Consider the following 26,600-nt stretch of genomic DNA (forward strand, 5'->3'; position numbering starts at 1 on the left):
CATTCAAAAATGAAGAAAAAAAGCCTCGGCTGACCGTTGAAAAAAAAAATAAAAATGAAAAATGTTTATATATATATATATATATATATATATATATATATATATATATTGTATTACATGCAAAAAATTTTACGACTTCATCATCACTTTATTGATAAATATGATCGATTCAAATCAGATTTGGTTTGAATTTTTGATACCATCTTTATACGTTTAATTTTTAATGTCAAACTTATATGCAACATTATTCTACGCTTTTGTTACTTACTTATTAACTTTTATAATTTTATTAGTAAAGTTTATTATTTACAATTTTTTCAATTATTATTTATCATTGATCAACAATTGAAGTATGACTGACTAAAATTTATATGTAGGTTCCCTGAAAGTATTTTTCTAATTTTAATGTTTTAAATGTATAAAGCGAATTCTTTCAATATGTAATTATTTAACGTAATAATGTAAGACAAATTTTTTGTGTGTTTTAACACTTTCAGAAGTTTTTCATTAATAATATCATATCCTCGATATTCTCATAAAATTCAGTATGAAAAAAATATATATTAAATTTTTTGGAAAAAATGGAGATGTTAAAGTTTAGTAAAATAAAATAATTTATATGTAGTGAACACCACCAACCAAATAAACATGGTTTAAATTTTAGTATAATTAAACAGTTTAAATTTTAGTATAAAGTTAAACAAATAATATATACCAAAATTTTTGCAATATCCAAATTAAGAAACAGTTTATTAAATAACGATTACAAAAAAAATTTATTACAATTTTCTTTGATATATTTCACAAAACCCTGTAAGAATATTGGGAATTCGAGTGGCGTCTAGTTCATACTCAAAAATAGATAATCATATTAAAATGCGTTGCAAATGATATTGCACTATCGGATGAGTTTGTTTACATGAGAACGTTGCCATTTAATAATAATGCAATCCCGAATATCTTAATTTCATTACAAACGTTATTTGACCCCGTCATAGAACTCTGGACCTGATGCGTAATTGAAAAATTAATAAGACAATAAAGAGTTTACGAATTAGGAATTAATTTATAAGACTAAAGGAAACATTAATTTCCTAATTGTTTAGTACAATCAATCAGAACTTTGAGATTGTATAAGATTAACTGAATATAGTCTTAAGATGAATTTTCCTAGGGAGATTATGTGATAATATTCAGGAACATATTAAAAATGCAGAGAAATTCGAATTAGTTCTTCTCAATTTAAATTTAAATTCAAATGTAAATTATTGTAATAATTTTGCTTCAATGTATCTAATTTTTATATCTAATGAAATCTTTATCTTGCAACAAAATATGCATGATGAGTCCCACAAGTAGCTATAAGTGCCTTTCCACTATTCAATATTTATATAATGATTAAAATTTCTATAATCTCTTGAAATACATTAAAATAAATATATTTATGATAATTTATATGGTTAAATCAATATATAACCATTCATACATTATGCTTTGATTTATTGTTAAATGTTATGTTGCAGCTAAATCATGAAAGTTAAAACATTTAAATATAAGACAAAAATACAGAGAATTAATCAAATATTGAGAATACCATATAGTAAAATAATTATATGTTATATGATATGACAATTTAATTAGGAACTCAAAATCTGATAATTATCCCTACAATTAAGTAGTCATAAATTATGACATAAATATTTAAACTTCACAGCTATCAAAAAAATTAAGAAATATATTGAGAAAAAATTATTTATTTGTTAAACATATTAAATAGTCAAAAGTTAAATAAATATTAATATTATACTAGAACGAAGTAATTAGTAAACACAATTTCTTAAAAAAAAATTAATACAAAAATTCATATTTTGCGGTTGCATCATTCATAACAAAAATATGTATCACTGTTCGAAATTAAACTGATCAGATTATTTTGTGCTAACCTATTTTTATTATATTAAATAATTATTTACAATTCACTAATATATTATATGTACAAATATTACTACTTACAATTTAACCTATCACGATTATTATATAATTTTTTCTAAATTATAAGTTCTATATATACTCGAGTCACCTCACTGTACATATGAAACAAAGATGTGACGCTCTTCATAAATTTATCACTACCTTATCTATAATCATATCACCTCACATAAATTTCATACCATGGTTGTATTTACAAAATTCAGACAGTAGTTGACAGAGATGTATTCGAAATTTGAATCAATAAATAAAAATATTTTGATAAAATTGACATGTCTTTTTTTAAAAAAAATTGAATTTTTCATTTATAATTATTTCTCGTTATTGTTTGGGCATATGTAATAGTACTTAATTATTAAATATAAATAAAAAAATCAATTTTTTTTAAAAATAAATTTTTAGTTCAGAAAAATTAAATTAATAGATTTTTTTATGTTGAAATATATTTATATTTAAAATTTGTCGAATATTTGATTTAATGTATGAACTAAAATATTAAATTATGAACTATTTAGACTAATTGAATAGTTCTATTAATGAATAAACTAATAAAATTATGAAATTAATTTAATTGAATACAAAATATCAGTATATATAAATAATAAATTATAAAATTCATAAATGAAATAACATATTTTAAAAATATTCCGCAGCGTTTGAATTTTAACAATTGCAATATTTATTAATGATTATTTTATATTGATATGAGTAAAATTCATTATTTCTATATATTCCTTAATTAATATATAAAATCAATCACATCATACTAAATTATTAATTACCATTCAACAAAGCAGTAACATCCCATGAGTATAAACTCATCACAGTATTGTCATATTAATGTTAATTAATTTATATCAAATGCAAGTAAATGATAAAAATAGTATTAATACTTTTATGCGGATTCATATATTAATTTAATCACTCAAAGAATCCGTGGTTGATTCAATATACTATAAAAAATATTAATATTATAATTGACAAGAAAATTAATATTATAATAATATTATAATAAATATGAAGGAAGAATATTTGATGATCAGCGTCAAAATTATAATAAATCATTAAAATTTACATTATTTTGAAACTGGTATTACTTTATGTAATAATCGCATCTATCATTGAATGAATAATCTAAAAATTGTGCTAATTTTTTAATACTTGGTAATAACATATACACCCAAATCAAAAAAAAATATTAGTAACTATGTTTCAATTACTGTGTGGTATACATATTTGAATATAATTTTTTGACCTCTGACAGTTTTTTTTAATTAAAATTATGTATCATTTCTGCGTTCTATGCTTATATGATTACATATTTTATGTATAAATTAAATTTATATTTATATTATTTACATATTTAACCCTCCGTCCGTCGGAGTGATCTGTCCAGACTTACTAAAAAATCTTTTAGTAATCCTATCGACTTGAAATTTCTGGACTTTTTCTGAAATTTCATAAGCTATCGATCAATGAAAAAATCAGGACAAAAAAATGTATGGTCCAGCCAGATCACTCCGACCATTCGAAGGTAAATAAATATCCGACCGACGGAAGGTTAATGTAAAAAAATAACAAAAATGTGTATGTGATTTTAGATGGTTATTGTTAATACTTAACCATTTAGGCGGATGCAAAATGAATTGTCAGGAACTTTAAAAACAAAGGGAGGTAATACAAGTGTAAAAAAGTCAACAAAAGTTGTCAAACAAAAATTACACTTTTTAAACATGTCATATATAAATGGTGCACTACCCGAAGAGGAATCCGTGGTATGAGAGCACCACATTTAACTTGTCACTTTTGTTTCCCTTGTGAATATATATATATATGTATATATATATATATATATATATATATAACGCTTATTCTCAATTGAAACAATAATTTTAAAAATTATTACAAATGAATATCAACAGATACCGTTTTTAGTTGTCTATGGGCGGCATGAACAGCATCATGAACGCTGACAAAAAGCTCCACACAGTCTTCATCTGCATTACAACATTTTTGTATGGTTTCAAAAACATTACCTTTAAAAAAATAAATCATTTTATTCATAATTTATGAAACAAAAATATAAATTTTAGTACTACATTATTTAATGCTCCCAGAGGAATTATATTGACGAGCATGTGCATGTGCATTATATTTGATTGAATTGCTTATTTGATTGATCTACCAAATAAATAATAAATTGTGAACAAACCATTTAATAATTTGAACATATTTCTCATATATCAGCAAACTAAAACCATTATAATTAATAAAAATATATTATTACTTACATTTATACCGTTTTTGTAAATAAGACATCAAAGTCTTAACAAAAATAAATTATAACAAAAAAAAAATCATACCGTTTCTAATAATTTAATTTTAACTATTCAATAAATATCGGAAGGTTATCAAAAACCTCAATAATTTAGGTTTTGAACTCATAGTTTGAATTCACTTACTTATGTTTAAAAATATTGCATTATTAAATTCTGAAAAATATTGGTTGTAGATACTCATCCACCTATAATATATCTCACTAATTTAAAATACTTTATGATTAGAATCTAATCTTTTTAATTAAATTTTCTTAGCATTCTGCAAAAAGTAAAATATAATTTTCTTTATATTGTGCAGTATTATACAAAATTACTTTAGTTAATTAAAAAGTAATTCAGCAATTTATATTCGGCTGTGTGATAATGTATTATGAGAAAAACCAATAAATTTAATTCAAGCTGACTGTGCTAAGAAGGATATAGGAAATAGCACTAACAAGATTAAGATATTATAATACAATATCGATTTTTTTCAAGTTCGTATCAGGTCATAGAACTATATGGTAGAATGATTATGTGTGTCATAGCAAAAATAGGGTTAAGTAATCTAAATATCACAAACTTAATGAAAATAATTAAATTTCTCATTCTAATTATATGATGATACTCACATGGACAGCTGGCCAAGTATAAAGAAATTCCACATTCAGAAAATTGTTTTGACAAAGCTTTTAATTCTTTGGCAGCTGATGGATCGATGTACATGACTGCAGAAAAATCTACCACAATGCAGGAGAGATCCTAAAATGGTAAAATTATTTTTTTAATAATCTTCTCCAGCATCTTTATTAATTTTTCTTTGAGTCTATGTGAAAGTTCATAATGTATCATAATCCTACGTTCGAAATGTATATCTAAAATAGAATTTAAGTTCATATGTATCAGAAAATTTTTTCTATATTTTTTGCATTTCTTGTTACTCTCAATCTTTTCTGAAATCTAAATGTTGATAGATAGTTTTAATTTAATTGTAAATTATCGTACATTTTAATTTTCACGTGTTTAAAAAGTATTTTCCAAAAAAGCGATTGAAATCTCCTCACTATTGTATTACAAATTTGAACATGTCATGTAGTAAATAATGACAACGTTTAAATTTGCTTAATCAGAATATTATCTTATAATGATAATAAATCTGATTATCACGTGTCATAAGATATCATATTAAATCTATATCGTTTAATTTTGAATAATCTAATGCCAATAATGTCGGATTGCTGATAATATATTGTAATATCAATCTAATTAAGTTGAAAAATTTTAATTAATAAAATATTAGATTCGGATATTAAGATATGTTTAAAACATCATAATTAATAATATAATTAAAAATAATTGGCCTTGTACTCTTGTACAAAGAAAGTTATTATTTGTGTTAAAAATTAGAATCTTTTTCAGACCATTAAAATGTATAGAACTACTGCTTGATATAAGGTTGCCAAAAATGCAGGTATGAACGTGAAACTTCGTAATTCTATTATGGATATAATAAACTTACCCTCCAATCTGAAGATTCTATATTACTATTACTATCACTGATAGCATTTTTCTTGCAATTAATCTTAGAAGGATCACAATCGACCATTCGACATAAAGTCGATCGGAAATGTTGTTTTGTTGCAAAATTCAATCCACCAGAATAATGGAATACTCGAACACCTTTTGGATGTTCCGTCTACAAAAAAATATAAGTTTAATAAATTTGTTTTATATTTGATAATTTTGTAATTTGTTCTTCTTACTCCTTTATATCTTGTCATGTCCAAATATAAGTCTGTATTAGGTACATTGCCTAATAAACATGCATATGGTTTTAATCCACGAATTATTAAACTCATTAGGGAAAGACCAGTTCCCACAAAAAGACCTGAAAAATTAGACAAAAAATATATATTTAGTGTAAATTTCATATATATAGATCATGAGATGATATTTTATTATTCAGTTACATCATTGATTAATAATTTATTAGTAGAATGTTATATAATTATGTGTAGGCTGATCACTATTTGAATTATTCTTGGTGGATCACGTTTAGCAGATTAGAGTAATTCTAATAATGATGTAAATTTTTACTTTATATGATGCTTTATCATGTAAATTACTAATTGATATATTGATTAATTACTTTGAATAAATTAATTTATTTATTATTACTAAACTTTTATACATACCTATGTCAATACTAACTAGTACCACAGTTAAAAATGTTGCCATCCAAACAAAAGCATCAATGTAGCTGTATCTCATAAATTTTCGGAATTCTAGAACTTGTTTCAACATTCCTTTTAGTGCAACAACGATGATAGATGCCAAAACACACTGAAAATATAATTATATTAATAAAGTTATAAATACCAAGTCATACAATACATCATTTATCAATAATTATTGATATTAATTGTAGTAGATTGATCATAGAATACTTGGTATACACAGAAATGTAATGCAATTTATGAATATGTAAAATAGAATCATGGTTAGTTAAACCATTATTAAGAGCATACCATTTTCTTAGTAAACAAAATTAATATTCAAGTGTGTTTAAAAATAGGTTAAATGCTAATAATTTCATAAAAAAATGTCTATAAATCTACAATACTCTTCTAATTTATGAAGAATATTTATATATTTATATTTTTTACCTTTGGTAATGGTTCAAAAAATGGGCCAATCCAAAGAAGTACGAATACCAGCAAGGAGCAAGAAATCAAGGATGTAAGTTGAGTTTGTCCTCCTACAGAATGCTGAATCGTAGATCGAGAAATTGAGGCAGCAAATGGCATGCATCCGAAAAATGAACCAAACACATTACCTACACCCTATAATAATAAATACAATTAGTAGTAAGACAAAATGTTGTAAGTTAAAAAATACTCCTGGATACTTCTACATGGCTAATTCATCATGGATCAAATCATAAACAAAAATTATTTTAAAAATAAATAATTATTTATTTTTTGTATTGTAGTTATGTAGTATTGATGTTATCCTTGTAATAATTTTACTGACTAAGAGTTACTTCTGAAAAACTTCAAAAAACTCATTGCACTATTGTTACCTCGATTACTGAATGACTTTACAAGACAACTTATTTAAATTAAAAGAGGAATAAATGATATGACAAATTTTGGAATATAATACCCTAGGGTAAGAGACATTGTGAACATTTTGTGGATCTAATAATGGTTCCTATATATCGAAATGTATCTTTTTGTCTGTCTTCTCTGTTTTTTTTTTTTTTTTTTTGAATGACCAATTTTTTCACCAAATTTTTATATTTTTAATATTTCTCAATATTTATAAAAAGTTATATTATTACCTGAGCTAAAAGTTCTTGATTGGCGTGAACACGGTAGCCGATTCTCTGGGCGAATATCAAAGCCATGGAAAACGATATAGCATATGAAACTACGGCGATGGCGATTGCATCGATCGCTACTTTTCCCCATAAGATCAGCTGAAGGAACAGTAGGTTCTGGTAAACTAGATCAAAAATAAAAAAAATATTATAAGGCATATCAATATTATAAGAAAGACCGACAATGACTATCTGAGAAGTTTCGAATTGTGGTGCTGGAGGAAATAAAGTGGACAAACAAAATGACAAATGAGACAAATGTGAGCCAAGAGAGAACTCTTGTGAGTACGGTTCTATAAAAAGGAAACTGGGTCGGATCCATTCTGCAAAAGAGTGCCTTCTACACGACGTAATCGAAAGTAAAAATGTAAAGACTGAAAGGAATGAGAAGAAGAAGAGTGCAGATGATTGACGACTTACGTGAGAAAAGAAAATTTAGGAAACTGAAACCAGAAGCACAATACCAAGCATGGAAGCAAAAGTTTGGAAAGGAAAATACATAAAAGTGAATAAAATGTGATTAATGATGATGGTAATAATGAACAAAGAAAGAAAAAAGAATCATTTATTTGTGGTGCTCTCACACCATTTACCTGCCTTTGGGCAGACTATCATTCATTTTCATTATTTTGAGACAGAAAAATTGATTTGTAATTATATTTACGCATCTAGACAATACTCAGGATCAATCACAATTTTTACTAAATTATTTAAATATTTAACATCGTAAACTATTACGAATATTTCAATTATTATTTAAAGAAATAGCAGATTTTAGTAAATAATGCAATAACCTTTCATATTTGTTCAATATCAATAATTGACTTTATTCTGGTTGATCAATTTTATAACTGCCATCTGATGCCAATATTTCCAAATATTTCCTGCAGATACTGGTTTCTATAGAACCAAACATAGATAAGTAAACATAACCAAACTTACCATATTTCTTTAATAAGGAACCAAACTTACCATATTTCTTTAATGTATTTAATATTATCAATAAATTTGTATTATTATTGGAAAACATGATAGATCCAGTTCAAACCAAAGAATTTTCCATGAAGAAATGAATATTAGTTTAATAATTAATTATCTTAAAAATACTGTTTTCGAATATAAATGCTTTAACAAATATTTATTCATCTTATCTGCACAATTTTATCCTTGTAACAAATTTTAATGACTTGCATAATTTTGCTATTTGGAATTAGTCCAAAATTTGCATACGGCTAGACAATGAGGTGGTAATTTAGACGTCATGGATGTGTAAAGAATATAAACGTATAAAAAATTATTTACTTTTAAGTGATTAAGAAGAAAAGAGAAAACAATTATGGTGCATGATGAGTTGGGTATGTTCAATCTTTCACATTTTAATAAAATATCTGTGATTAACTAACATAACGCATGTAGCAATTTATATACTACAATTAATGTATAATATGATATTAAAATATATTACCCAGTAGGAATTTCGCCAACTGTTGGTATATGATATTTTTCACGAAGTTCTCCATATCGTGATGCTAAAGTTCCACTGACGACAACTATAAGTTCAATTGGTACAGGAACTTTGCAAACCTTTGCTAATCTTGGCTAAAAATAATTGTTATAATTATTTTTAATAAATAAATATGTTGATATTATAATGGCAAAGCCATAGCAAATGTTCTAATTATTTTTGCATGTTCTACTGTTCTTCTAGAATAAATAAGAAAACCATCAATTGAAAGTACTAAAAATTGATAGAAATGATTTAAGTAAAAAGCATAGTTTCTAAAAAAGATCAATTAACATTTTTCTTTTTAACATTGCTCATTTTATATTGTAGTTTTTAGCCGAATTTTAATTTTAAAATATTTGACCATTTGAGCTAAGAATTTCTATTCTTTATCAATTTTCGTTGCTCATTTTAGTTTTTTTATAATGTATATATAAAAACATTATTATTAATTAAGTAAACTAAATAATTAGCAAAAAAATAATAAATTTACCTATATATAATATTAAATATCTGATCAATAATAAATACAGTTAAAAAGTCGTATTATGTAGCATTATGTTTTTTTTGCAATTTTTAATAGAAAAACTTGTTGTTTGGATCTTTATCAATATAAGCAATATAATTGCTGTTATTACTAAAAGTATCACTTACCTTAATCATTTCGTTGTTTATCAATAAAATAATTATAGTAATTGACGATATAATTACTGCTGTCCAATTAAGATTCTGTACATTACTGAATATATCAATGTAGCTCTGTAAACAAATTGAAACCATTAAAATAATTTCCGACAATAATCTAATATGTCGTTTTTTTCTTACGTGTATGACTTGAAATTGTGGTTCGTCTTCGGGGGCTCCTTTGAGACCCAACAAACCATTAATTTGAGAAGTTAAGACATGAATAGCTGCGCCGGTTGTGAACCCAGAAATTAAAGTTTCAGAGAGCAATGAGGTGACCACACCTAGTCTCAGAAAATACATTGCAAGCTGTAAAAAATTGATTTAAATAATGTGAATCGTATTATAAAGTATGATTTAGATAAATAATAATATTTTTGATTATTTTCTGACCTGATACACCCCGCACATGAAACATAGTGCAACGGCGATTTCCACTTCGCTGTATTCTGAGCTTCTGTACTTGAGAACAATTTGACCCACCATAAGGCAAATTACAGCAAAAGACCCTTAAAAATATAAATCATTAAATATTTCTTAAAATAATCAGTATTTAATAATTTAATAATATCTATTATTATTGATTACGGCTTGCTTATGAATAAATAAATAAAATAAAAATAAAATATAATTTCTACATCAATTGTAAAAAAATGCATTTTCTGCAATCAAAAGGCTTACTAATGATCATTAGTATAAGATATTTATAAATTGAACAAATAAGTAAAATTAACAATTAAGTATGTAATTTATTACGTCTTACGTCAAATATACTCTTGAAAGACGTCGTTTTATTGAGTTTTTCATTTTTGTATAAACTTTGTGGCAATGTTATCAATTTTTCTCAAATTTTTGACATTCTAAAATTTAATTGAAATTCTCAATCAACAATCTTTTCATATTGTGTTTTTAAGGTTTTAATGAGCTGTTTAGGATTTGAAGATTTATAACAAAATAATTAAATAAAAAATAAATAAGAAAGAACGTAATAAGTGCTCCCTGTAAATGATAAATTACTTTGAATTTGATAAAAAAAGAATTTATGGACAAATTTTTGTTTGCAGAAATTCATATTTATACCCATTAATACAAATTAATGAATTGAGATGTGAAGTATAAATTTGTATATTTTCTACTATAAGGGGAGTAATAGTCATTTGTAAAGTCTAATTTGTCTAGAAATTAATTAAGCAAGTAAATTGGTTAGATCATATTGTGATAGTGTATTTAATAATAGATTTTTCATGTTCTTTGAAAATTCCCACATAATTATCATAAATTACACAATCAGCATAATCACCAAAAATATCTAATGTTAGAATTACTATCCTGAGTATTTATCAAGAAAAACCGAATCATTACGTCAAATTTGCACAATGCTTGGAGATGATAACAATTTGAAATTTACATTGTCCAATATTACTTGTCACTGCGCGAAATAGGAATTTCTAATTATTTACACAGCTGTTGAAACATTGTGAAATGGAACTATTCTATTTGATTTTGCATAAAATATATTACTAAGAATACGGAAGCTGCCGGTAGTACTACACAAATAACCTCTCAGACTATAAATAAAAAATATATGTGTTAAATAATTATACGAGGAATTATTTTTATTATTGTGTTAAATCCTTAAATCAGCACTTTACTAAATTTTTCAAGTATCCTTAACTATTTTCATATACAAACTTTAAGTAAGTTACTTAAAATCGTGTATCAGTGTAGCTTATTTTCAACTAACAATAAGACATATATTTACTCAATTTGCTAATAATATTCTGATAAGCGAGTTATATATCAGAATATGCAAATAAATAAGATTTGCAGAAACATTTCGTCATTTAATCAAATAAATTAATTTATTTCTTACCCATTGAGTTATGTCTCCCAGTTCCCAGAAGAAAATATATTAATACAGGAAAGAAGGCTGTATATATTCCAACAATGGGTGGTAGATTTCCCAGCAAAGCATAGCCCATACCTTGAAAATAATATGAAGAATAGAAAACTTTCCTTAAAAATAAAAGCCAAAAACAAAAAGACGTGCCTCTCTCAAAATATTAATGTTAATCCTTAATATACTGAGGGGGTAATATTTTTTCACAGTACACCAAAAATTAAATCATTTTTTCTGACTAAATTATAATAAATAAAATAAATTATAATAGAATATATATTATAAAGAATTATAATAAATTAAAAATAAAATTATTATAATTAATTAAAGAGCAAACAAATTTCTAAGAAATTTCATTTCTATAAGTTCCGAATGATTAATAATTTTAAGTTCTCTAATTCCTATTTGTTTTATTTATTGGTTTGTTTAGTCATCAAGGCTGATTAATAAAAATAAAAAATAAACTTTTTTTTTTTAAATTAAACTTTACTCGTAACAAAATGTTTAAACGATTCCTTATAATTAAATTCATAATCTTATGGTTATCAAAAATAAAAATAACATTTTTTTCTTAACCCATTTAAAATTATTTTATTCAATTGCCAGATAATCAACTTATCAAACGAATAATATTTAAATTACTAGTTCAGCTAATATAATTAAATAGTTTTATACCAGATTTTAATTATCATCAAGATTGAAAAATCATTTAATTCAACATATGTCACCATGTATAAATCATACATAATTATAACAGTATTTATATAATCGCATTAGCATTGAGAAATCTTAACAACAGAGTTAATATTCTGATAGAATGTAAAGCTAATCAATTCGCAATCAATTCGTCAAATGATTGATGGAGATTTCAGCACAATCGTTGATAATTTTTCACATATTTTTATAGATTAGGCATTAATGCCAAGGTCTTCAAAGTACATATATTTGTCCCATGGTGATATCGATCAAGGCACGCTATCCAAAGTCTCTTTAAAAAATAGACATTTGCGGATAATTTTCGCTTTTTGTGCGCGATTACTACGTTTATATTGTCAATTGACAATGATCCCGATACGGTTTTTATATAATATGCGAATAAGGTTAAATAATAGTCTCTTGAATAGATTTTTTGAATAGAGGCTTTTGTATCAGATATTTATTTGACACATATTCTATATATGGAAGAGCTTAAATAATAATGAAGGTTTTTCATTGGCAACGTTTCAAAAGTCAGTGAAAATTCCCCCATGGGATAATGAAATATTGTGATGGATGATTTACAAAATGACAATGAAAATAAAAATTCTACTTCTATTTATATTTATTACTCTTCAGTGATTCAAAGCAGGTTTTAAATTTTTGATCAATTCGCCTTTTTGCTATAGAAGGCTATAGAAGCAGAAAGAAAATAAAAAGACTTTTATTTTATACTATATTCTGAATAAATCTGTAATCAATTTACTAATTGTAAGAGAAAAGAATTTTTTGGAGAAGCCTTGCATTTGCATCGAAATCATAATAATAACATTAACAAATTAATTAAGTGGTATTTTGTTATACATTATTATACACTTACTGTTTCCAATGTTGGTGTCAACGATTCAGAATGACTTAAAAATCGTGAAAAAATAAAATCAGGGTGAAGAAATTTTATGACAAATACAAAATTCTAAGGTTTATAAAATGACTAAAGTTTAGAAACTAACGACGGACAAGTTAAAAATACCATATTCACAAAATAGTGACTGTTTGAAAAAAAGAATTACTACTAATTTTGATATTCTCGATTTTTTTTAAAAATAGTAAAAATCGAAAATACATACTAATGAGAAGTCTATAAAAAAGACTGTAAAAATTTCAAGTACATCGATCCAGTAGAAGTTAAAAAATCGTAAAAACTTTAATCTGCGTTTAAAGTTTCACAGAGGAAGAAAAGAGAGAAGGAATTTCATGGTTAAAGAACTATATCTCTGAAAATAATTAAAATTTTGAAAAATACTCTGTACACATTCTGAATAGTTAAACTTTGCAGATATCAAAAAATTGTTTTCTGTAAATTTCTGGACTAGAATACCCCCTTTAAATTCATAATCATATCACGCAGTATTTTATTAATTTTTCAAATTTTCAAGCACAAATTCAATTTAAAACTACGATTTTCAGTATATCTATGAAATTTTTTTGAAAATTTGTCAAGATATTCCTCTGATGTGCAACTGTCAATTAGTTATATTATTATTACCTTGTGGAATGTGCATGATGGCAACTGTGACCCCGGAAACAATATCGCCGATCAGCAAAGTCTTGAAGTCGTACTTCGGCAACCAACTGAGGATGGGAATTAGGCTTGAAAGGGTTTTCCACACACCTCCTCCACAACATTTTGTTGTCGCTTCTTTGCATACTAATAAAATAAAAAAAAAATATATTATACACAAATGGAAATAAGCAAAATTTAAGTCCAATAAATAAATATTAGTTGGTAAAATATAAAAAAATAATACATTGTAAATCTAAGGAAATAAATGATAATTAATTATATAATATAATATAACCTAAATCAAAATGAAAAAGCATAGTGTTTGCAAAAGCATTTTTTTCATTAAATGAAAATTCAAAAATATAATTTTTAAACCGATACGTTAATGCAATTTAATTATGAAATACAATTAACACAAACAAAATTTAATAATAAAAATGATAAAAAACATAAAATATATACATACCTACAAAAATAAATAAAAATGTAATATATTAATTTAACCCAAGTAAACATGCTTTAGCACAAATGCACATTCATTTTTTTGCTTAGTCAATGATCAATTTTTTATAATTATAATTAAGAAAATTAATTATAATTATTTATAATTTGGTTTAAACGTTTCCCAATTCTTCTCTAGATAATACTTATAACAAACTACAAAAAATAATAATAGTTTTACTGAATGAAGTTAAGTGTAAAAGCATTTAATAACTAATTAAAATATTATTCTATCTCACTTTTTAAACTTATTAAAATATTTAGATCAGACATTTTATCTTGCAACTTGTTCATCAATATTCTCATAATATTATTTACTACGACATTGAAATTTTGTTTAAAATTTTAAAATACAAAATTGGAACTAGCAGTGTTAGCATCGTGCCTTGAGGCAAATTGCTAGAACATCCCGTACCGAATTAAAATTTTGAAAATCCGAATTATTTTCGATATCTAAAAAAAACTCGATTTCTATTTTCTGCACTCTTTGCTTCGTAACTCCAAAACGGCTGGAGCGACTTTTGCCAAAATCTAATCAGCACATCTTCCTATCAATAGGAATCGAATGTTCTTTGAAACATTCAATTCGGTTGATCTGTTCGACCGAAAACATGGACGAAAAATTTTATCCAGGTATGCCAAAATGCTCAGAAACTTTGAAAACTACAAACTAACCATACGGAAAGTTAATAAATCATTTTCCGAATGCTTAAAATTAAAATTAAATTTGTTACGCCAATTGTTCGCATAATATTTTATTTGTAAAGTTTTGTTTTTTTTTATTTAATGATAAAATAAAAATGATTCTATAAGTTGTTATCAGTAAGGCAGTATCAAATTTTCTTGTATTATTCATTTAATTAAAATGGTGGTTTCTGATCAAAATTAATAGATTACATAAAGAAATTGATTTTTGAGCGAATAATTAATCTCTATTAAATCTAAATTAAAATTTCTGAAAGTCTTATATTTATTGTGTAAGGCAGATGATAATTAATGAAGAGAAAAAAAATTTAAAAATTCTAATCTTATTCACCTAAAATTGTCTACCATATGTCTTAATCAATGAATTTAAAAATATATTAAATACAATAGTTATTTATGGAGCAAATTAACCAACTCATTTACGAATCGTGTACACAAGTGTGGAAATTTGCGCAATTAATTTTGCTCTGTAATGATTATGACGTAGTACTCGAAAATAAATTTTATCCAGGTATGCCAAAATGCTCAGAAACTTTGAAAACTACAAACTAACCAACTAAAAATAAATTAAATCTACATATCTTTGTTGCTTTTTGGAAACTGATAAAACAAAAGTTTATGAGATCAAATCAAGATCAAGTACACTTGTTTGTTAATTTGTTTATATGATTTTCTGTTTAGTCACAAATATTTATTTATTAAAAATAGACTATTGTTTAATGAATCACGTTTAAGATTAGATTATGAAAACTAAACCACTTGGTTTAAGTGGCATTTTATTTTAAGACAAATTGCATGAACTTCTCGGTAAAAGTACATATTAGAATTAATAAGAATTGATATGTGCAAACTATGATAATAAACCACTTTTCATAGGACTATAATTTTAGGATGTTTTCGATGACCATGAACACAACCCAGCCGATCTTCACCAAAACTAGTGGTATATGGCATCATGCCTTAAGGGGTTAGGGGTACTTGCAGGCACGAAATAATGAGTGTTTTCAGTATTTCTTTTTGGTTATTAAACGATGTTTTTCTACAAAAATATTAATACAGCATTATTATACAATGTTTTGACTTGATGTAACAAAAATTTCAGAAGAAAAAATCAATATTCCCAAAGTTATAGCTGTTTTTGTTGACCCTGTTTCGAAAAACGGTCCTGGCGGTGACCATCATAACTCCTTGGATATTCATCTAAAATCAATCAAATTGAAAAAATAGTTTTATGAATAGTTAATCCCGGGCCGGATCGAAGGTTTTCTTTTTTTTGCAAAAATTAACAAAATGGCAGCATCAGAAAGAAAAAATCTAGATTTTTGGGTAAAAAATCAACAGTTAATTGGTCTTAAAAAATTCAAATTTTTGAAAAAATAAAAATCCTTCGATCAGGCACGAGTTTATTATGTATTCTAGAAGCTGTATAAATTTCATTAAAATCTACTAAGCGGTTTTTGAGTTACAGTGGTCACCGATTCAAGAAACATAGTTTTGAGAAAAACGCGTTCAAAGTTTTACATTGGATTTACGTACAGAAATACGAATTATTAATTATTTACACCGAGTCATCTATTCCTGTGCCATATAACAATTCTTCAGTCATTGTGGAAGTTTCCAAAATTTCCATTTGGTGTTGCCTACGAAGCATTCTGCCCTCCCGTGTCGTCTCGTGGGCGCGCTGATCTGCTACTTTCACACGTGCAGCATTCAATTTTTCAGCATACCAATGGGAATTATACCCACAATTAGGTCCTAGGGTACCCATAATCAATAGTAATGATTATGTATATGTATTCGGCAATGTGTACGATAGTAGAACTAGTATTCACGGTTTTTAGGCATATTTTTTAGACTAGTTGGTTGAAGCTCTTAATTTTTCCTGATTATGGATTCAATCTTGAACTACACATTTTGAAAGTAAATTATCATTGCTGACATCGTTTTCAATCGGTTTAAAAGCTTTTAAAACATCAGGATGTGAGGGAGAATAATCTTGAGTATAAGTATCGAGCTCTCCACTTGCGTCAACGCGCTGGTAAGGGTCCAATAACTCAAAAGTAATCATCGGATCAACTTGAAATTTTCAGAGAACATTTTCAAGATATTACACTTAATGAAAATGCAAAAATATAAAAATCGATTTTTCAAAAATTCCAAGTACCCCTAACCCCTTAAGGCCTTAAGGCAAATTGCTGAAACTTCTCGTACCATAATGAAATATTCGAAAAATAAAATTTAGTAAAAAAAAATATTTCTTGAAATTAAAAAAAAAAATTAAAAAAGATTTTGTTCCCAAAAGCAATCATTTCGACAACACAAGCGGAAAGTTTTTTGAATCATTCAAATCGGATGCTTAGTTCTATTTATTAGCTTATTTATTAGCTTTGGATCTTCGAAACGGCTAGACCTGGCTTTACCAAAATCTAATCACCCCATCAATACAAATTCAATATTTTTTGGACCATTCAAATCAGATGTATCGTTATCTCAGAAACACGATTTTAATTTTCTGCACTCCTTGCTCCGTATCACGAAAACGGCTGGACCTGTCTTTGCTAAAAACTAAAAAGCACATCTCCCTATCAATAGAAATCAAATATTTTTTAACCATTCAAATCGTGGATTTACGAAAACGTGGATTGCCAACTGACCTCTTTCGTTGTCGAATTTTCAAAATTGGCTCGAGATTTTTTGCAAAACCGCTTACAAAAAATGCTGCACTTATCTGATAGTGAGAAAAAACGAATCGGCCCTTCTTTGCGCAACCGTTTTCGGAAACATCCACAAAAATGGAATTTTGCTCACGTGCACACACACTTTTTTCAATTTTGGTGTCAAAAGATTTAAAATATCTTAAGACGCGAAGAAAACATAAAATTACCAAGTCGGATTTTTTTGGAGTGAACAAACTTTTACGAGAAGTTAAAAAACATAAGGTTTTGAAAAAGATACTGGACCTTCTGACTACGTCTACAATTGTGTATTACATTACTTCGCACTATTGTCTTATATCAACTTAATCCAAACAAACTTAACGACTGCAGTCATCTGAGATTTTCTGAATTGTCGTTTATCGCATTTAATTAGGTTAAAACGATTTCGTAATTGTTTTTGTTTTTGTCGCGTCCTTGCGCTCATACATCGCATAAAACATACACAGTCCATTGGTTTCTGCATAGATTTATAAATGTTACATCACAGCTGGAATCAGGTGAAAGTCATTAACGCTTTACCTGCAGAATCAATCTGTTCTCGTAGGTTTATTAAGTTTATGTTAATAAGAGTGACTCACAGATTTATTAATTGATCAGTGCCAGTATGGGCTGAATAGTGGCTAAGGACGAGTTCACACCGTCTTGATTCAATGACCGATTAGAGAACTTTAATTTCGTGACACTATTTATTTTAAAAAAGTAAGCTATTTTATTAGAAAATACTTTATATACGTGTTTATATATATATATATATATATAAATATTTATTTATTTATTTATTTATTTATTCAATTATTGAACTTGATACCTTCTTCGACGTTGGAACATATTTATATTAGGTTATACGAGGTTGTAAAGACATATACGACAAATTGAAAAAATTCAATAAATATAATTTTGTTTATTTTATACTTGAGTTACAATAAATTCTTAGAGTTACAAAACTAAGAATAAATCAGTAATAACAAAATATATATAAATTACATAAAAAACTAGTGGTACATGGCATCGTACCTTAAGGCAAATTGCTGAAACTTCCCGTAATCAAAATTAAGATTTTTGAAAAACCTTTAAGTTATTTTGAAAACTTTGAAAAAAGAAATTTTTGAGAATATAAGAATTTTTGGAAAAAATTAACTTTTCTGAAAAATTTGCATCCGCACACACACACATTCATACATCCAATTTTTCCAAGGTATGCCAAAATCTTCAGAAACCTCTGAAACGTAAAGATGTATAAAAATCTACATTTTCGATTTTTTGCTATTACTATAACTTACCCTATGGAAAGCTAATAATTAAAATTAAAATGAAAAATAATAATTACCAATCAGCAAAAAAATTTCAAAAAAAAATTAGTGCAAACAAAACACATCGATATACAAATTTTTGTTTTTGAATTTAAAAAAATGTAAAGTACATCTGAATGGATTATATAACTTATGAAAATTTAAATTAAATTGTTATTCAACTAATTAATTTAATTTAGTTTGACAATAAATCAATAGCAGAGAAAACGTAAGGTTAAATATTAAGAAATATATAGATACATCAGCTTTAGATACATACGTTTTAAAGAAAGGATTGGTTTTCTTAACTACAAATTTTTAATATATAAATTAAGATTCTGCAAAATTATTATTACTATACTATTTATATATTATCTTGTTGTTACTATATTTATTCATTATATTAAGTACTTCTATTTGACTGAACGCAGTGTATTTGTGTACCAAAAATAGATAACTAAAAAATAGTAATAAGGAATCTCGAATTTAAGATTACTCCTTAAATATTTACTTTACATTTACATATTAGTTATTTAGCATGAGTACTTAATATATATGAGTCGCATATTGTTAGACGTAAAGTTTAAATATATGTGCATGTACATACTATTTTAAACTATTAAAATATTTTTGAAATATCAACATATATTTGCTTATAAAAAATGCCAAATCTTCATTAGTATTTAAAATCGTAAATGAAAATTATTAAAACAGAAAAATAGCGTATTACTGCATCATTCTGCATTACTCATTTTGATTATATAACAATATTTAGAATTTCTAAACAGTCAAACATTTAACGTTATGTTAGTTAAATACTACTATACCATAACTAATTAATAAATAAGAAAGTGCACAAGCGGTTAATCTTTCACAACTTTTAGTAATTAAAATTATATTTTAATTACTGAATGACTCTCGGAGACAGATTGTATTTTACACGATAATAAAAAGATGTGAATTAAGCAAAATAGTAGTAATATTGATAAGTATTAATAAAATACAACTTACTGTTTCTCTTTGGTTTTGAGTATTCTGCTTTTTCATTAAGTCTCCATTGCGGATAGTGAGGTCGTTCCACTCTTAGTGAACCTCTGACCTCAGTACCAAAACCTCCCACCGGAGCACCCAGCGAGTTCCTCGAAGTCATCTTGATTTGTCTTCAGTAACTTCATAAAAAATATCGTACAAAATTTTAAATATATATATATATATATATATATATATATATATACAGTGTAGGGCAGAGCACAATGGTCATTTTGACATTGAGCAATTAGATTGAGAAAAACCATACTAATATATTATATCAAACCAAACTAATTATATCTCAACAAATAAAACATATCAAACAAACAACTACCTGATGTTCAGTACAACACCCAGCTGATTCATCTTTGTAAAAATGTGTTTTTCGCTTTTTTTCAAAAATTTGTAAACTCGTCCTTTTAACCCCATAAGCCATATAAATTGGGACGACCAGGGGGCAAACAAGTCCAATATCAAATTTCAATTTTAAATGCATTTTTCGAAATCATAGCTTCATTATTCAACCAATGCGAAATAAAATCTTTATGGGTGCATTTTTTACAGAGATAGCACTGTAAACTACCTTGATCTAGTATTTTGCCAGAAAGATGTATCAGCAGAGTTGGAATAACTATTTATTTAATTTATCTCTTGTAAAATTGTTTTTTTTTTTTAATTCACTATTTTATTTGATATTTTTTATTTTTTACACCTATGTCAGGGTAAAGTTTCAGTTGGTTCTTTTTCCTCTACCCACGTGTAAGATTTCGTAGAAGTTATATAAAAAAAATCTGATAAATCTAACTTAAAATTTACAATACATCTTTTAAAACAGTTAAATAACGTATACTTAAAAATTATAAAGAGAACTTGTAATCTAAGCAACACAGTGCTCGCAATCAAAAAAACTAATAACAAACAAAAATTCTTTTGATATAGATTTTCAAACATTACTGTTTTTCTCCGAATAATGGAGACAGAAACACTGTTTTTCCTCGTACTTGCAAACATTGTTGTTAGAAAATTCTTAACTTGAATTCTTTAATATCATAATGCTTCTCAGAAATATCTTTACACGCAGTTTAATTTCTTCTATGACAATGAAAGATTTGTAAAATATTAGAATAAGACTCCTTACGCTAAAAGGTTTAAAATTGAAACTATTTGAAAAATGTTATGAATTAAATATTAATATTACAACGGAATATAGTAATTTATAAATCAATAGAAAACAAGTAAAATATAAGTCAATTATATCAATGTGATTTAAAAATTATTGGTTATAATAAAATAATGGTAATAAAGTAAAAATAAAATATATTTTTAAAATTTGGTATTATTTATATAATTTTTAAGAATTTGTTAGTATTGTTTAATTTTGTTATTTAACTAATTCAGAAAGTAATTCATTGACAAACACTGCAGATATCATAATTTCTATACAATCATGCCTGAAATGCGTAAAGATATTGTATGAAATTTTATTCAATAATTTGCTAAAAAAATATATATATTTAGCAAATTATCACTATACTATATACTAAACTACTTCTGCAAAAACGTAATATATTTAAAAAAAAGTCTGATTGATATCAACTTTGATAACTAACTTTTGTCACTATGTCATTTATATTTTAATAATTATAGATTTATTATACTATTTCAAACAAAAAATTGTGGTCGAGTGGATGTCGTCCATGGACGACACTCGTAACAAAAATTATATATCTCAAAAAGTTTCAAATTTAACAAACATCACATATCTTATGTAGATGTTTGAATATAATAACAAAGAATGAATTTCGATATAATTATGAATATTGAAATTATCACCTATTTCACAAATTATCAACAATTTGTATACTAAACTAATGTACATACATCTGTAAGAATATAGTTGATTTATATAAGCTTGAAGAATTTTTTTGAATAGTTCATGTTTCGAATTAATATATTTTTTTCTCACAAAAACTAAAAATATAAAGATATAAAAAGTATGTATAAAAAAATCTACTTACCAGATAATCCAAATCACATAATAATATCACTCACTGAACAAAATAAAATTAATAAAATTTCATGTGAAAACTGAGACGAAAAATGATTATTAAGGAAACACAGTCACTTCAAAGTGCACCCAACGGATATCCAAATACAAATAAGGCGATTAATATCCGCCCAACTCATTTATAAAACGTACAAAATACTACACGTTATCATTGTTCACACAGACCTCGGATCATTCACACTTGCGCGACTCAAAATTGGCGAATTTATCTCAAAATTATAACGACACTTGAACAAATGCATCTATGCTCTATTTTCTATTAAGATATAGTATACAATTTTTGCGAATCATGTCCGCAAATATGAATCAGCCGAGCCATATGCGATGCTACTTATGTATATAGTGAAATCAAACATTTTTCAAGTAGAATCTACGGCCTATGGGTGCAGTAACATAAGGCGGGGATTAGCACATGGTATGAGAAAATTCATTACTGTAGGCTTATTATTCAATATTTAAATAGCTGAGATGATTTGGATAATTGAAAGAGTTTTAATTTGGTATGAAAATTATTAAAAAAATTAATTATTGTATAAATATAGCGCAATACGAATTTTGGTATGTACTGTGTAAATATCTTGAATAGTTGTTGGTAAGGGATTTATAATGTAATAGCCATTCATTTTTTGCACGTAGGGGAGACTGTGTTGTGCCACTTCTTTTAATAAGCAATTTAATAATAATTTATCAATTATCTGAGAAAAAATAAATAAAATAGTTTGAGCATTTGTCTACATGGAAATACTGACTTATTATCCTTAATTTAATACGATGGAGCCATAAATAATAGCCTCGACTACCTGTATATAGGAAACATCTACATCAAATCTGTAATATGTCCACATCCTCAAGGGCGGTTGTGACAGACATAAAAAGGGGTTGAAAAGCAATAAGTATAAATACCAAAAAAATTTATTGGTAAAAACGTCTTTATGGCAAGATAATCATTTAAGCAAAGCTTATGAATTAATTAATTAATATCACAATATTAAAACAAAACAATTTTTTTTAAAAAATAGGTTTATAATAAATCTTTGTAAATTTTTTTTTTCTTATATTGAATTTTTCTTTTCCTTTCTCTTTCTTATTTTGTCTTACAATTAGTTAAGTTTTTTTATCTGTTTAATCTTCACCCGAAACATGTCACAACCGCACCCACAAAATTTGTCACAACTGTATCCAACGAACACTTTTGAAAACAAATCATTATTATGGCTGAGGTAAATTATCTACGAAAAAAAGTAATTGCAAGTAATTAACTACTAGTGATCAACTTACGGCAAAATAACAATCAAAGTGATTAATCTATATTCTAGTTACAGTTATTATTAAAAGAAATCTAACGTAAAAACTTACTTTTGAGTCTGTAAAAGCAATGCGGTCTGCAGATCATGTTACCGTAAGGCACTGACTAAAAGCAATAATGTGAACTTGTTCGATCGAACATACTTCATCTTTTTTCCTTTGGACTCTATCTCAAAATCAGTATAGTTTAGCTGTTATGGCAACTATCACTATCGTACCCTGGCACAACCGTACCCAATCTTCCCTATTTACAATTATGTTTCAAATGGTCAAAAAAATAATTTTAAACAAATATTAATAAGAAAGATGTATGAAAATAAAGTTTTACCAGTTCGACTCTTTTGAGTAGATAGAACTATAAATGTAATTTAATAAATATCTAGAATTTACAAAATAATTAGCAAATAGTATGATACTATATAGTAAAACTAATGTTTACAAATTTTACATATACGATTAAATTATGTAGCATAACAATAATCAAAGCCAACAATTAGATAAAATACAGAAAACTTACCAAGCAAATTATTGAAAAAAAAACACGAAATTCCTCACAATAAGCAAATGACTTGTTTAACGATCATATATTTATGAAAAATCATTTATACATTTAATTTGAAAAATTAAAATAAAATTAAATATAATCAACGTTGAGCTGTGGAAACATAACTGAAGCTAAATTAACTAGATTAATATTTATTTTATATTGCTTCGAATATTTCGATCACTTATCCAGTTACATATTTTGTTTTAAAATTTGTTAATATTCTGTACATTGATAAATTTAACTTACTATTAATAATAACGCTAGAAATAGTTCTGTGCATTTCAATATCATTACTGGAAACAAAAATTTGTTGGAATTCTATTGAAAAAACGCTTTTCTTCTATTATTAATATTATTACAAAAAAATTTAAAAAAATATCATCTTGTTATCATTACACAAACTTAAAAGTTAAAAATAAAATAAAGAATTCATAAAATACTAAATCACCACAAGATTAGATCAATTAATAATTATAATGTTGCAAACAAACTTGTTATTCTACTAAAAATATATCTAATTTGAAGTACCTAACTAAATATTCCATTTAGTTTTCAAGACCTGCTTTACGAAATACTATTAATAAAATAAATATATTCGAAACAGATTATACAATTTATCGTTATATAAACCATGGAGAATTTTTATCATCGGACGATAGATAAGAAAAAGTGCAAATATTAGTGTGATTTCCAAAAATTTGTATACGTTCTGTAAATCAAAGATAAATTCACTGAATCAAAGATAATCTTTTTGATAAAATATTTTAATAACATTCAAGAAAATGTTGAAAATATTTAACTAACGTATACCATTAGAGAAGATATTTATATTTTACATCAGAGGTTCTACCTGATATTAATTGTTCATTCACCTGGTGGCACGTTATATTTAATTTACATAGTCTCAGATAAAAAAATAGATATATTTTTGTGCAATTCAATATTTTTGCTGGTTATGAAAATTTGTTGGGATTTTATTGGAAAAACGTTGCCTTTCTTCTGCATATTATTATATTATTATTACAGAAATTTAAAAATGCTGATGGTCTGCGCTATGGTAAATGATAGAATGTGTGGAATTCATCAATAGGTTGACGTTAAAAAAAACAATCACATGAAAAAAATAAATTAAATTTTCAAATAAAATATTCAAAGGTATCTAATCCACGGAATTTTTCACTAAGTTTTTGTGGTTTTATTTTCAAATGAAATATTCAAAGGTATCTATCTACGGATTTTTTCACTAAGATTTTGTGGTTATTAAACTTGTACTCAAAATAATTTAAAATCCTTTATAACACGTGGCAAGATATGAATTTTGCGCTAGTATATTCACACATATATAAATCAAGTTATAGCCATTTAAATATTGCTTTTGATCGATAAATTAACTATTGTAATTATACAAATGCACGGATCAGCCTTTTCTTCATCTAGCATGAGTAAAATTCACCAAAAAGTACTAGATAATTAGTTTAATAATACCATACCATTGTAATTCAATTGAATACCGATACCAAGAAGCCTCTTGTAGAACTTTTCCATAGAACCTAGTAATTTTCATTAAAGTCCTTATATCAGCAGGTAGCACAGTGATCGCATCAATAATCTTACAAAAAACTTTTAGTAACTAATACATTCAAATATTTTCATATTTATTCACAAATTTTATAATTCTGGAGTTAGTGCCGAAATGGAACCATTGTGAAATTGCAATTGCAACTTCTTGAACATTTCGCGAAGCACGTGTTTCCAATCGTACGATATATATTTAAACTGCATCTTACCAGAACTTCTTCACATTTTTAACACATTATGATCATTTTTAACTGCTATGAATTGATCAAGAAGTAGTCAGTTAAAGTAACAACAGCAAAATGAGCTGAGACATTTGAAGTACTATACTATATGGATTACGCAATACATTTAAGTTGCTTCTGATGTCGTGTTTTGATAAAACTATACTAAAATGCTTATTATTATAAATATATTCTATGAATAAAATTTAAATGCTCACAAATATATTTATTTATTTATTTATTTATGGAAAATATTTATATAACGCCTATACCATCATCATACGTCCCAGTTTGGTCGAGACAGTCCCGGATTTCCACCTTGTGTCCCGGGTTCCTAAAAGCAATATTTGTCTTGGATTTTATTTTTTGTTCCGGATTGTCCCGCGTTTTTAAGAAATAAATGTATAAACTGAGGTTTCAGAATTACGTGATGATAAAATTACAAATATCTAAACATGATGTAAACAATAAGTATGCCATGCTGAAAGAATAGGATATGAATGGGGAAAATTTTCGAATGCAAAATATCAGAGTGTTAAAATAGAATCTCGCATTGATAGTTTCAAACTTTTAATTCCAATCTTACGAAAATTAATAATTTTC

General features: G+C 25.9%; 1 pseudogene; it reads right to left on the reverse strand.

Moving 5' to 3' along the window:
- Positions 1–3,760: 3,760 nt before the first annotated feature.
- Positions 3,761–26,052, reverse strand: LOC113382084 (annotated as a pseudogene).
- Positions 26,053–26,600: the final 548 nt, after the last annotated feature.

Source organism: Ctenocephalides felis, unplaced genomic scaffold, assembly GCF_003426905.1.
Source record: "Ctenocephalides felis isolate EL2017-DRISC unplaced genomic scaffold, ASM342690v1 CF-g0.4_SCAFFOLD_00845, whole genome shotgun sequence".
Classification (NCBI taxonomy): Eukaryota; Metazoa; Arthropoda; class Insecta; order Siphonaptera; family Pulicidae; genus Ctenocephalides; species Ctenocephalides felis.